Here is a 14,175-nt window from a genome sequence, read left to right on the forward strand (position 1 = left end):
TGGGGTTGACTTTTCTGAAGAAGACTTTATGACAAGTGTCATGGAAACAGTTAAAATTATTTAACATATATGTGCAAATGCTAAAAATTATGCCAGCTTATGAAACTCTTGAAAGAAATAGAAGACAATGAACTTAATAATCTGTGTCTATTGCTAGGCACGTTGATTGAGTCATGTAAGAGTTTTACAAAGACTTACTGTATTTTTAATTCCAATTCAAGATTGTCTTGAACAAAAGGTATGTGTGCCAAATATCCAATAATGAAAGACAAAATTGGCGGTGTAGCTTAAGTTTTCTCACTATCACACTACATATAAATGAACCAAATTTGAAGCTCCAAGGAAAGAAAGAGCTTATTTATTAGCTTATACACAGATACAAGAATTTACGTTGAAATGGAAACTTTTATAAATCAAATCAATAATGATTTTACACATTTTTCTTTCATGAATCAATATGCAGATTCTAATGATAACCATTGTGTTATATAAATTAGCTATAAAAGCTGCAAGAAAAATTGAAATAATACTTTGTTGATATTGATAAATTTAGATTTGCTTTTAACTCTAATTTGGATTTGATGCTAATAATACTAAATGACATGAGGTACTAAGTAAACTTGGACAATTTTCAAACTGACATACTTTTGCTTCAAAGTCAAATCAATTATTTAGTTCAAAGATGAATAAGTTGGTCAAAGTAGAGGCAAATATAAAAGAAAAGTGTTTTATTGATACTAAACTCAGTCATTGGAAAACTTTTAAATATGACTGGAACAATATGAGTGTGTAAAACTGATCTTTCAAGAGTAAATTTTATGAAAGCTAAACTCAGATCAAGTATAAAAATTTGATTTCCAAATTGAGATGCTCTATAAGCTGGATATATACCCTGGATTTTGAAGGTTTAGTACAAAACAAATAAACAAATAATTTTTTATATGCTTATGCATTGAAATAATAATAATTTGGATATATAAGGCCAGTCTTTATTGAACCCACACAGAAGATATTATAGAATTACTCACTGCTACTAAACTAAAGTGGCACTTTGACCTGCAAAAACGTGTACCTAATGGAGTAGGTTATCATTATTACCTCAATTCAAGTCATCATAATTTTCTAACCATGTTGGCTGCCTGGTGAAATACTATTCCAAGGGACCAATCACTGGTGCTTTATTCTGTTTAGATGCAAACTTCTATAAGGGATTAAGGGTAGAGTGGGACAGAAAATGAGCTCCAGTTTTGTACAGATCAATACTATTCAAGGCATACAAAATTTAAAATTTTTAAAATACTATCATCCATTTAGCAAAAGTATTTACATAAAATATAAAGGTGTCAAATATCTATATTATTAATAACACCCATCTTTGACTAAAATATAATTTCCTAAAAGCTAATTTGAAAATCATTTTCCTTCATCTTCTGCCACTAATATGATTAGCTTTGTTCTAGGTACAACCTCCAACAATGAGAAATAGTGTGCCATATCACTCTACTCTTGTTGATTTTAGGTGCCCAGTGTATGTGTCTTCAAAGTGGTGAATCACAGATTGCATTAAATAGACTCATAGCGAAGCTGGAAAAAAGAATAGTGTATGGAAGACAAAAAAATATGAGAAACATTTATCCAAAGCAAAATTTTAAAAAAGCTTCCTATAATTTTTTAAGTCACTTCTCCATATTATACACCAAAAACTTTTATAAAAGTCAGAACACATCCATAGGCATTGTCAGTGGTAGTTCCCCACCAGCATGAGTAAAAAAATTTACAGGGAGGCGGACTTGGCCCAATGGATAGGGTGTCCGCCTGCCACATGGGGGGTCCAGGGTTCAGACCCAGGGCCCCCTTGACCCGCGTGGAGCTGGCCCATGCACAGTGCTGATGCACACAGGGAGTTCCCTGCCATGCAGGGGTGTCCTCTGCATAGGGGAGCTGCCCAGCATGAGGGAGGGTGCAGCCTGCCCAGAAGAGGCGCCACGCGTGGAGAGAGCTGACGCAGCGAGATGGCACAACAGGGAGAGACATGGATTCCTGATGCTGCTGATAAGGATGAAATCAGTCACAGGGGAGTGCACAGTGAATGGACACGGAGAGCAGACAACTGTGGGGGCGGGGGCGGGAAGGCGAGAGAAATAAAAATAAAAAAGAATGAAATCTCTTTTAAAAAATTACAAAAACTTAAAATTATTAAGATTTGATTCCAGCTTCCTTAAAAGCCTGAAATAGATTTCTGTTTGTCCGCCTGGCAGTTATTGTAATACTAGTAAAGAATAGTCAATATACGGTCTATGAATGTTTTAAAGCAGCTCAGATACAGGAACAGTAGTCTTAAAAGTATTGTTAGGTTTGAAGGTTTCTCCCTATGGAAAACATGAGCAAGTGCTCCTTTTTTTTTTTCCTGAACCATGTGATAGAAGGTTGAATATTGTTCCAAAGTGAACTCAGTTTATTTAAAAATGTATATTGTAAACTCTATTGAAAACACCAAAAGAAGTTTTGTAAAAAAAGTATAAATTATAAGCCAATAAAGGAGATAAAATGAAATAATTTTTTAAATGCCCAATTAAACCCAAAGAAATCAGAAAGACATTTTTTAAAAGGGAACAAAAACATAAAGAACATGCTGGCAACATGGAAAATTTTAATCTATAAAACCAATAATCACTTTATATGTGAATGGGCTAAGTACACTGGTTTAAAGACAGAGATTGTCATAACAGCTTTCTTTTTCATAGCTAAAACTTGGATTAAAAACATGTGGCTAAAGTGATAGGGCTTCCACCTACCATATGGGAGGAACTGGGTTTGATCCCTGAGGCCTCCTGGTGAAAAAGAAGAAGAGAAAGCATTCCTGTGTGGTGAGCCAGTGCCCACATGGCGAGCTGAGTGCCTGCGTGGTGAGCCAAGTGTCTATGTGAGTATCTGCATGGTGAGCCAAAAGCCTGCACAGTGAGCCAAGTGCCCACGCAGTGAGCCAAGTGCCTGCACAAGTGCCTACATGGCAAGCCAGTGCCTGTGCAAGTGAGTCATGCAGCAAGATGACTAGATGCAATAGAAGAGAGATGAAAGGGAGAGTTAAGGTATAGCACAGCAGAAACCAGGAACTAAGGGTGCAGTTGACAGGGAACCTCTCTCCACATCAGAGATCCCTAGGATTGAGTCCCGGTGAATCCTAGAGGAGAAGAAGTTAGAAGAGAAGACAAAAAGAGAAACAGATACAGAAGATCACACAGCGAATGGACACTGAGAACAAAAACAGCAGGGTGGGGGGAGGGGGAGGAGGAGGGGGAGGGGGAAAATAAATAAATCTTTTTAAAAAAAACCCAAGACCTAACTATAATTTGTCTACAAGAAACACATCATAAATATAGCTACATAGATAGGTTAAAAAATAAAAGGATAGAGCAAGATATACCACATGAACTCTTCTTGAAAGAAACCTGAACTGTGTTAATCTAAAACAATATAGACTCAGAATAGGAGTATTATTGTGGATAAAGATGGACATTACACAATACTACAGGGAACATTTCTCCAAGAGGACATAGCAATCCTAAATGTATATGCACCTCACAATAGAGTCTTAAGATGTATAAGGCACTGATACATCAGAAAGGAAAAATTGACAAATCCACAGATAAACTTAATCTCAACATCCCTTTCTATATAATTAATAGTGCACATACACAGAAAAACATTAAGGATATTATGGTGGTGATGTGGGCTATGGGTGGGAGGCTCTTTGTCTCTTCAGAGATAACCTTAACCTAAACTGTCTGTCCTGACTTGTGGGTGTGAAAAGCTAAGAGGCTGCAGTCCTGCTCTTGGTGACCATGGCAACGACTTCAGTCCAGGAGGCAATTTAGCAAGGCAAACTATATACATACCAGTCAGTCTAGGGAAACTCATGGTGGTGGATGCCAAAACTTAAGGGAACTTGGACTTGGCCTCGAATGGGAAATATAATATAGCCTGTGCATAAATTCAAAATCATCTAATTCTATAGTCAAATGTGCCTAGTCTCTAGAAATCCAGTAACCGTGATATGGGCTTTGAAAGTTCAGAAAGGATGTAAGACTGAATGTGTATTCAAGATTGCATCCAGACGGAAGATGCTAATTCAAGCACACCTGAGGTGTGGGTGAAATGTTAATTCAAAACCTACCTGGTACTCAGGCAAAGACTTAACTAACAAAGAAAATAGTCTTCTTTGATAAAAGCACCATTTGACTCCCTACCTTGTATAAAAGGAACTTGAAAATCTTGTTCGGGGCTTGGGTTTGCAACAGAAAGCTCCCAAGTCAGGCTGACTGTCAATAAACCATTTTTCCTTCTCAAAATCATTCCTGAGTGCTGGCCTCTCTATACGCAAATAATTGAACCTCTCTCAACTGCTACAACAGTGGTTTAAAGCTGTATGTACCACAGAAAAAACATGTTCTTAAATCAAATCCATTCCTGTGGTGTAAACCTATTGTAAGTAGGATTTTTTTTTTGTAAGTAGGATCTTTTCATAAGGTTACTTCAGTTAAGGTGTGTCCCACTGTTGTAGAATTTGAGAGATTCAATTATTTGCGTATAGAGAGGCCAGGACTCAGGGATGATTTTGAGAAGGAAAAATGGTTTATTGACGGCCGGCTGGACTCGGGAGCTTTCTGTTTCAATCCTGAGCCCCGGAATAAGAGTTTGAATCCCTTTTTATACAGAGAGGAAAGGCCAAATGGTCCTTTTGTTTCAGTTCTCAATAGGCTTCAATTAGCATATATCTTTCACATCTTAGGTAAGTTTTAGCATGGACTTCAAACATTCTAGATAAGCTTTTTAGCATATTTTGTTTGCATTTCCCCTAAATACTTAAAGTTTATAGACCTTGCATTGTTAAACTGTTTCCAGGGACTGGAGTCCTTGCCATTGTTACCAAGGGCAGGACTGCAGCCTTTTACCATCACACCCACAAGTCAGAGAGCTTAGGTTAAATCTCTGAAGAGACAAAGAGCCTCCCACCCATAGCCTACATCACCACCTCTATCAGGATGGGTCTTCATCCTATTACTGGAATTCTTTTATAAGAGAATGAAATTCAGTCAGAGAGAGAGAGAAAGCCACAGACAGAGCAGCCAAAAGATGAAATCAACAGAACATGGAAGAGAAGTGAGAGACAGGAAGAGAAAGGAGATACTGCCATGTACTTTTCCACGTGTCAAGGAGCCATAAAATATATGACAACATGTATTGTGAATTTTGAGAAATAATTATTAAATATGAAAATGCATCTCAATGAATGAATATTACTCACTGCTAGAATGAGATTGTGATCAGCATCAAATTAATTCTTCCTTAAGTATCACTTATGTGATACCTTGTTCACATAAGTAGATAGGAATGGAACAGAAGGATGTATGTTAAAACAATGTCACTCCAATTCTGTGAATTCTTTGAATTGCATGTCAAAAATATTTTGATCCATAATTGAAAATCATTTTCATTGTTTTTCAACTGACAACTCTATTAGGTTCCCTTTATATTTTGCTAAAAGCAAAGAACTGAAAACTTGACTAAATTGCAGAAAGATTCAAAATTCTGTCATTGGAATCATTCACTTAATGAATACCAGCTCCAGAGTTGAGAATTGTCCCTTGTTTGGCAGATCAGAAGTTTCTTAGAGATAAGTGACAGGAATGCCTTTCTTCATTTTTTTCTTTTACTTTTTTTTTTTCTTTGTCTTTCTTCTGTAAAGTTGTTGGAGGGCAATTGTGAAAGAGCAGGTGAGAAAGAAGAACCTTCTTAGCCATAAAGGCTGTTAAAGTTTTATGAGTGAAAAGTGCCTCTGGCAGCTGAAGATCTTGAAATCAATTCACTTAAAATTCTTTATGTATGGGTACTATTTAGAAACTCTTTATTTACTTGCATAGACCCTGGTGTTTATCCTTCATTTCCTTGAATGCTCCCCAAATGGAAAGCTACTTCCTGAAGAAACTCACTTCATTTTCAGATGTCTCCATTCAAAACTTTTGAGCCAATATCTTCTTTCTTGTAAATTTCATCAGTTGATTTTGGTGTACTGAAAATTCTCAATTCTTTTTATCCCTATAGGTCTTTTACATATAGGAAGAGAGCTTTCATGTTCCTCCCAAGTCTTCTCTAATCTAAAAATCTCTTCTTTACCTGCTAAAGTAAGATAATTTCAAATCTGCTCACCATTCTGTTTACTTTTCTTTGGAATTGCATTAATTTCTGAATGATCAAAATGTGGGACTTTTTTATTTGAACATAATTTTCTAGATGTGGTCTGCCAATCCAAGTAGTGTGGGGGCTATCACTTCTCTTGTTCTGCCTACTACAATTAATTTGTCAGAACTTAGGTTCATATTTACTTTTTTTTTGGCAGCTCCACTATATTGCTAATTCATAAAGAGCTTGGGGGGTATATGGGGACTTCATATTTTTTGAGTGTAACATTTAAAAGAAAATAAAGAAGAAAAAATTAAAAAAAAAAAAAAAAAAGAGCTTAGGTCAATTCAAATTAAGTCCTCTTTCCCTGATTCTTTAAAATTGTTTTCTAGACACAAGGGTAAGGCTCTGAAATATCCCTGTACAATTTTCTTTTGCTTAAATTTGTTTCACTGAAAGCCTGTTGAACCTTTCAAAATCCTGACTGTATCATTTAATGCAAGGCTATTCATCTTGGTTCTATGCCACTAACAAACTGTTAGGTATACCATGGGTGGTTATTAAAGTTATAAATTACACAGTTAAGTGGGGAGAGACAGCTGTGCAGCACACTAGTAGATATCTTGGTGTTAACAGACATGATATTTTAGATTATTACAGTCATGTTACACCATAAAAAATCTGGGAAAGGAAATAATGAAATCACTCAACTGAATTACCGTTCAGCCTATTCCAGCAAGCCTATTTTGTTTTAAATATTTTTTCAGAAGGCTTTTTATGTTCCTTGTAGAAAAAAAGTATGTGAAACTTCATCATCTCTAAGAATTCTAACTTTGATTCTAGTTACCAAGAATACAGTACTGAATGACAACCTTTCTGCCCTCTTCATGCTTATATTCTAGTAGAAGACAGATAATAAATAATTAATTAAATGCAACTTCTAAAAGTGGTAAATGATATGAAAAATATAATATAGCTTGATGGCACAAGGAGTTACTAGGTAGCTAGTTATGTCAAATAATTAGAGAAAGTCTCTTTTTAAGTGACTTTTAAGCAGGACTGGAATGATCAGAAGGAACCAGCCATTCAAAATTAGGAATAGGATAGAAGTAAAAAAAAAAAAAAATCAAAGTGATAAGGAAGAGTAAACATGAGATCAAAGAGTTGCGCCAGCTATTTTGCAATTCTACCTTTCTCTAAGTCATCAAATGATTTCTTCCCCTCCCAGAAAGATTCAGTAGAGCCAGTAGCCAACCGCTGATCCACTATCCTATAAGCATAACCCTGGGTCAAGGTAGAGCCCCTGTGGATGGACTAGTAGGACAAATATACCACTCCTAAGACTAAAACTATGGTAATGAGAAACATAGGCCACTATGCCTACCTCTGTTCAATGATTATAACAATCCCACATTCTGGATAAGTGGATTGAAATTGCATATTTTTCATCATAATAAGGAGGAAAAAAAAGAAGGGTTGGTACAAATTTCCAACTACTGGAAACAAGTGGAAAAAGCATGCTCTATCCTCAGAGAACAGCATGAGCAAAAATTTTGCATTTCCACACAGAAGTGAAAAGTTTCAGGATGTGTTCAAAGAACAGAAAGTAATTCATTTTAGTTATAGCACAGAACATATGAAAGTTATCAAGATAAAATATAAACATGGATTGGGGAAGTATCTCTGAATACATTCTATGCCACATCAGTGTAGTTGGACTTAATTCTGTATGAAGTTGAAAACTACTGAAAGGTTTTGGGTGGTAGTGAAATACTAGAAGTATGCTTTAGGAAGTTTACTCTGGAAACTGGGTACAGAACAGAGACTAGGAACAGGGACATTATACCAAATAGAAAGCTTTTGTAATAATCAGGCAAGAACTAACAATTGCTTAAACTCAAGAAACATTTTCATTTGAAAATGACTTTTCAAAATGCTAAATGTCCACAGTTAACCAAAGTGCAGTGGAAGTGTAATTCCAGTAGAAATATAATTTGGACAACTTTACTAGGGTATAGTTTGATGGGATTGGATTTAATAGATACTGGAGAAGAAGTCAAAAAGACTTATGGGCTGATAGATATGAAACGTGAGAATAGAGAAGTTGTGGAGGGTGATTTTGAGTTTTCAAGCCAGTGTTCAAGAAGATGATCAGGGAAACGGACTTGGCCCAGTGATTAGGGTGTCCATCTACCACATGGGGGGTCTGTGGTTCAAAGCCCGGGCCTCCTTGACCCGTGTGGAGCTGGCCCATGCGCAGTGCTGATGTGCGCAAGGAGTGCCCTGCCACGGAGGGGTGTCCCCCGTGTAGGGGATCCCCACATGCAAGGAATGTGCCCCGTAAAGAGAGCCGCCCAGCATGAAAGAAAGTGCAGCCTGCCCAGGAATGGCGCCACCCATACTTCCCGTGCCACTGACGACAACAGAAGCGGACAAAGAAACAAGACGCAGCAAATAGACACAGAGAACAGACAACCGGGAGAGGGTGGGGAATTAAATAAATAAATAAATCTTAAAAAAAAAAAAATGATCAGACTATAAACAGAAATAAGGAAGCAGGAGATAAAGAAAAAGGATAGGAAAGGACTCAGAAGACTGTGAAGAACTGTCCTGGCCTCATCATCGACATGCTGTATAGCCTTGGGCAAACTTTACTTAACTTGTGTCTATATTTACATGGGTAAAACTGTGTTGGAAATGAATGAGAGAGAGCTGTTAAAATAGATTACCTCAAATGTCTTTTCCTGCTAGACAATTCTGAGATTTTATGTCATTCAATTGTCATGAAACACATTATTTAAGCTTTAATTTCAGAAAAATCTCTTAAGCTAGACCATAAGCAACTTTGGGGCAGGAACTTATAGCTTATTATGTCTTTTTTCCAATTTAACTCCTGAAGGGTATGAGTTAGGGAAGACATGAGACCAAAAAATGCACCAGGTACTGAATCAGACATGAGTTTTATTGGGAATTAAGAACAGGAGAGGGTCTCCAATGGCAGTAGTTCAAAGAATGAAGGCAATACTGCCCAAAGAAGTGAGAAAAGAAGATACACTATAAAGGGTCTCAGGGGAAGCAGATGTGGCTCAAGTGATTGGGCTCCCATCTACCATATGAGAGGTCCAAGTTTCAATTCCCAGGGCCTCCCTCCTGGTGAAGGCAAGCTGGCCCACACAGAGAGCTGGCCTGAGCAGAGTGCTGACCTGTTCCAGGAGTGCTGCCCCTTGCAGGAGTGCTGGCCCATGCAGGAAGCTGGCCTGAGTAGAGATCTGGCACAGCAAGATGATGCAACAAAAAGAGACACAGAGGAGAGAAAATAAGAGATGCAGCAGACCAGGGAGTTGCAGTGGTACAAGAGATTGAGCACCTCTCTCCAACTCTGGAAGGTCCCAGGATCAGATCCCAGTGCTGCCTAAAGAGAAGACATGCAGATACAGAAGAATGCACAGTGAATGGACATAGAGGGCAGGGCAGAGAAATAAAACTTTAAAAAAAAGAAAAAAGGCATTCCATAGGTTATGAGAAAAGAGTTTCTGCTAGAGTTACATGAAGCACACAAATGGGGGGTCTGGCACTGTTATTGAAGGAAGGGATTATATTGCTTTGAGAAGATTAAAGTTTACCATATCTTCTACATTTTTCCCCTCTGGGGAGGCTTGTTATTATTTTTTTAATTAGTTTTTTGTTTTTGTTTTTGCTTTTGCTTTTAATATATATATTTTTTATTTCCTCTTCTTCTCCCCCCATTGACAGCTCTCTGCATCCATTCACTGTGTGTTCTTCTGTGTCTGTTGTATTCTCATTAGAGAATATATATACATATTTTAGGTGGCTCCGGGAACCCATCCTGGGACCTTCCGGAGTGGGAGAGAGGTGATCATTCTCTTTCTTTACCTCAGCTCCCTAGTTCACTGTGTTTCATATTGTCTCTTCTCTGTGTCTCTTTTTTGTTGCATCATCTTGCTGTGTCAACTTTCCATGTGGGTGGCACCACTCCTGGGCGGTCTGCCCTCCTGCATGGGGCTGCACTCCTTGCATGGAGGGCCACTCCTTGTGTGGGAGCAACCCTGTGCAGGGCAACACTCCTTGCATGTGGCAGCACTTCATGTGGGCCACACGCCACATGAGCCAGGGGGCCCTGCATATTGAACCCTGGACCTCCTATATGGTAGGCAGGAGCTCTAGTCATTGAGCCATATCCACTTCCCTAGGCTTGTTACTTTTAAATTCATATCCAGGTTATGTGTTTCAGGCTGTGGGAGGGGAGGGGAGGCCCAGTCCCTGGGCTCTCACAATCCACCCCCCATGTAGCATCCTATGTTGATGGTATCACACCCAGAGAAACAGAAAATCTCTCTTTCTGAATTAATAAATAATATCAAACTCCCACAAGCCCACCCTCTGAATTCCAAAAAGACATTACAATATTTAAAAAAAAAACCCAAACCCATAATCAGTAACAACACTAAGTACAAAATCACATCACAATCAGTTTATGGAAATACAGTTTGTCTTGGGGAAAAGTCTTGTCTGGTTGTAGAACTCTGAAATGTATAAAGTCATTTATCTGCTTCCAATACATGGATGGACAAAGGATAAAATCTTTGCAATAAGGAGAAATTGGGAGGGAAATGAGTCATGGGTCCTCTACATTTCAGTAAACCTGCAAGGCATACTTCGTTAGAGTTCAAAGTCTGAGAATCATTCTTAAGATGATGTTTTCTTCTCCCTAGGGTCCCATGAGGACCCACCCTTTCCAAAGGCTTGCACAACAGCCATTTTCTTGGTTCCACCCTCATAACCATCTAAGTGGTGACTGTGCTCCAGACCTCATCCTCCAAGAGCATTCGGGTGAATGCCACACTTCACCTAATCTCTGAGTTAGAGTCTTAACCCCCCTCATACAGTTAAGTGAAGACAACATTCTCCCTAACCTTTGACATAAGACCCAACCCTCTTTGAGCAATGAGTTGTGACCTGGCCTTCCCTAATCCATGGGGGACAGGCCCACTTCTCTCAGACCTATGGGGTGGGGACTTTAACCTCCCTAATCCTTGGGGAATGTGCTTCACCCTCTCTGTACCCTGCAGCCCCAAACTCTCCCTGAACAATGGTTGGGAGCATCCACCCTCTTCAGCTGCTGAGGCAAAGTCACACAATCTGTACATGTGGGTGCGGCTCTTCTCTTGGCCCAAGGAGATGTCTTAATTCCAGATCTCAGCTTCCATGGTTTTCCTCTTAAAGTTGTTGCCCCTTCAATCTCTCCCGTCCATGTCCCTTTTATTCCAGGCATGCAGTAATTTTGTTCATATAGCTCTCTATATGAAGAGTTTGTTGGGTTAGCTTGCAGGAAACAGGGTCCAAGCCATTAGACAATAAGATTTTCCACAAGTCTTTCCTAAATAACTACATCTTCAATCTTGATTTACAGATTCCAAGTTTAGTTAAGTCTGCAAATGGGGCACTGTTGTCTGGGGACTTGATTTCCAGAGGCTTGGTATTTCTGGAATTGGTTTCTGGTTTCTTTGTGCCCAACAATTCCGTCCTCAGCTTACCTCACTCATCTAGCATTTTGCTATAAGATGCAAGGAGACGCCAAGCTGCCTTCTCTATGTTTACTTTGGAAAGTCCTTCAGCTAAATGCCCAGGTTTACCATTTTTAAATATTGTTTTCCATTAAATACCAGGAATTAATCTTACTAAGTTCTCTGCAACTTTAAAACACAGATTGCCTTTCCTCCAGTTTTCAATAATAGTGTCATCTTTTACTTCTAAGTCCTCATAAAAAGTCTCTTCAGCACCCATGTTCCTATCAACAGTCTCTTCAGAGCAATTTAGGCTTTTTCCATCAATCATTTCACAGTTCCTCCAAAAAATATTTCTTAACCATTTATAAAACTGTATCAGCATTTTGGTAATTATAGAAGCATGACCCCACTCTTGGCACCAAATTCTATTAGTCATCCAAAGGGGTGCCGATGCAAAATCCCAGAAATCTGTTGACTTTCATAAAGGGTATTTGTTTGGGGTAGAAACGTACAGTTACCAGGCCATAAATTTTAAGTTACTTCCCTCACCAAAGTCTGTTGCCATGTATTGGAGCAAGAAGTCTGCTGATGTCTGCAAGGGTCCAGGCCTCCTCTTTGTTTCAAGGCTTTGTGGTCCTAGCTTCTTCCAATATCAGCTGTAGGCTGGAATAAGTCATCTCTCTCCCAGGGCTCATTTCTCTCTGGGCTTAGCCGCTCTTGTCTCTTCACAAGACCAGCTGTAAACTATCAGGAAAATGGCTTGTCTGTCTTTCTGGGGCCTCTGCCATGTCTAATGGAGCCTTGTCTCTTTCCTTACTTACCTGCCTTCTCTGTGCATTTACTTCCCGGGGCTCCAGCATAAAAACTCTAACCTGCCTCTTGAGCTGTATAGTTTTTCTCTGTGAGTCCCTGACCACCAAGGGGGTGAGGACTCTACAGCCTACTGACATGGCCCAATCAAAGCCTTAATCATAATTTAATCAAGTATGAATGAAACCTCTGATTCCAGTACAATCTAATACACCCAGAAGAACAGACCAATTTACAAGCATAATCCAGTATCTATTTTTGGACTTCATAAACAATAATATCAAACCGTCATATCATCCCTTCTAATTCCTTAATTGTAGAAGTAATTTCCTGGTGCCCTCGCAGAAGTTTGTGCTGTTTGGTTACCACCATCCTTTGGGGTGAGGGCACCCTCATTGGGGACCACTTAGCTTGTCCTTTTAGCACTGCCTTTACTACTCTGCATTGGAAGTGGACTTCTCCTATGATAGTCTGTAATATGGCATTTTGGAGAATGTCAATTCCTAAGATAAATTCTGGAATAGGAGAAATATACACCATGTACATTTGGGGAGGTAACTGTCCAATTTGTAAAATCACATTTTGTTGCTTAGCATAAATTGTTTTTCCCTGATAGCCACCTATAGCCAGTCCTGGCCTATGGAGTCATGCAACTTTGCCATGAATTAAAGTACATTCAGCAACCCTGCCTACTAAGGCTAACACCCTTTGCTGATTAGTAGGAGGCCAATGAATAGTTAACTCTACATGTGGCCCCTGATACCCCGTCCTGGGCAATTCTTCTTATCCAGGGATCATGACCCCTCCCCTATGGTAGGGGGAAGGTGCTTGCCAGGCTTCTGCTAGGGGAGCAGAAGGCTCCTGGGGGTGGGATGGCAGTCTTTTTCCTGCTTTCACTTCTCCCCCAGTATTCTGAGAGGATGGCTTTGTAAATCTTTTGTCCTTAGGGAGTTTGCTCCAAAGTTTCACCAAAATGACATTGGATTGTCCATTGACTGTTTCTAGATTAGTGCACTCAGCAATAAGATCTACCCACATTAGGACCATCATATCCTCAGGATGCCTTTCCTGCTGTCTGAACCTCAGCCCCCTTTCTCTGCAGCCTTTCTGATTCCCCTAGATCTGCTATAGCCTGTGCAGCTTGTGACAAGGGCAGCCCACTAGGGAGCTCAGGATTGATACCAGAGGTTCATAACAATGGTTGGGAATGACATATAGCACAGTCTCTTTCATCCCTGCTATAAAAGCATTGGAATCAACCCCCACAAAGTTGGCAGCATAAATAGCATGCTTCATCCCCAACTCCCACAAAACATCCTGTAACTCTTTCATAGATTGCCAATAGGGAGTGGCATGGGGTATATCTCCTTCATTAGGCCAGGAAGCTTTGCCTGTAATCATACTAACAAGTAATCATACTAATAGTGATGCTATTCTTGCTTTGCTAGAGATGGTATATAAATGCTAAAGAGAGGTGAGTGGCAATGGATGCCGATTTACTTATTTCCACCACTGATAGTTCTCCTTCTGCTCTAGTGTCCCATAATCTTAGAAGCCAGTTAGGCAGGGGACACTTTAGATTTCTGCCTGTACCTTTGCCCTAAATCACCCAGTTTGGCAGTGGTATAGTCCCTCATAGTTACATGTAACTTCTGCT

Source organism: Dasypus novemcinctus, chromosome 6 (genome assembly GCF_030445035.2).
Source record: "Dasypus novemcinctus isolate mDasNov1 chromosome 6, mDasNov1.1.hap2, whole genome shotgun sequence".
In the NCBI taxonomy this organism is placed as follows: domain Eukaryota; kingdom Metazoa; phylum Chordata; class Mammalia; order Cingulata; family Dasypodidae; genus Dasypus; species Dasypus novemcinctus.